The sequence below is a fragment of the Monopterus albus genome, unplaced genomic scaffold (assembly GCF_001952655.1).
Source record: "Monopterus albus unplaced genomic scaffold, M_albus_1.0 scaffold93.1, whole genome shotgun sequence".
Lineage (NCBI taxonomy): Eukaryota > Metazoa > Chordata > Actinopteri > Synbranchiformes > Synbranchidae > Monopterus > Monopterus albus.
The window spans coordinates 609,203-610,812 of record NW_018127973.1 but is presented as its reverse complement, the minus strand read 5'-3'; positions in this window follow the sequence as shown (position 1 = coordinate 610,812).

The following is a 1,610-nucleotide window of genomic DNA, read 5'->3' as shown; positions in this document are numbered from 1 at the left end:
AGGCTGGCATGCGTTTCAGCGTGGGGGTGCCAGGTCATCTCCCTGTGTTTCATGAGACAGTAAGATGATGCGCATAGTCTGTTGCAGCGGTCACACACAACACTCTCAGTGGGGAGCGTTTGCATGCCTGCACAGTCGGCGGTAAAACAAACGTTACAGTGCCCTGAGCACCTGTGTCCCAAATGATTATCATAACCTCTGTGGCAGAACATGCAAAAATACTTGGAGCCGATGAACGCACAGGGGTTTTTTATACCGTAATAATGGTTCTCAAATATGAACATGTATAACGGCGGATCATTTGGAGCGCTAGAGGTTTGAAATACATTTAGATGTTCTTTCTTGGTTCTGTAAAACTACAATTTTACGTCGAGTCACCTCTTCGAATTTTTGTATGTGCGTAAAACCCACAGACGTATGCTCATAGCGGGGGCTTCTAAAGTGCATTAGAAATTTCACAGCGCAATCTGGCCCAAAATGATCCCATTTCACACCACTTGCTGTTATTGCGCTCACATAAAATGGTACGTGCACACCGTTATCATTGGGGTATGTTTCAAAGTCGTAGAATATTAATTTTTTAGCAGAAATATGATCTGCTTTTTCAGGCATGGGTAGGCTCTGGATATAACACTTATGATCATCATCAGCATCATCATAAATTACACCTCCACAGGTGTAGCAGGTGAACTCGGGGCATTTGTGGAGCTTAGTCTGTTTACTCAGAGGAATGTAATACAGTCTTGAGCATTTTAAGCATTTTTTATGGATTTGGCATAGACTGGCATGCGTTTCAGCGTGGGGGTGCCAGGTCATCTCCCTGTGTTTCATGAGACAGTAAGATGATGCGCATAGTCTGTTGCAGCGGTCACACACAACACTCTCAGCGGAGAGCGTTTGCATGCATCCGCAGTCAGTGCTAAAACAAACGCTACAGTGGCCAAAGCATCTGTGTCCCAAATGATTATCATAACCTTTGTGGCAGAACTTGCAAAAATACTTGGAGCCGATGAACGCTCTAGGATTTTTTACACCGTAATAATGGTTGTCAAATAAAAACATGTATAACGGCTGGTCTTTTGGAGCGTTAGAGGTTTGAAATACATTCAGATCTCGGTTCTGTAAAACACTACAATTTTACGTCGAGTCACCTCTTCGAATTTTTGTATGTGCGTAAAACCCACAGACGTATGCTCGGTTAGACCCGCTTGTCTCTGGAACTCACGTGCTTTCTTCTCCGCCTTATCATCTCTCATTTCAGGAAATATGAGATACGCAAGGTTGATCGCGAAGCAAAGCTGGTTATCTTGATTTTCAACCATGTACAGACATTTCTGCTTCTTCTGAACTATTTCACAATTTAAGGTTTGTCTCAGCAAGTGCTTAGAGCCGCCCTCGCCGTTAGGATTGGCAACCATCTGTACAACCAGCTCCAGACTCCCATCAATAAGGACTGAGAAATTGGATTGTATTGCCTGGTCTAACAGATCTTGGAATTGCATGAGATCGATGCCATCTGAGGCATTGGCAATTACAGAGACGTTTCTCCGAAGCGCATCCCCCCTTAATTCAAGCTGGAGAAGATCTCCCGGGTTACACCTGTCTAACGC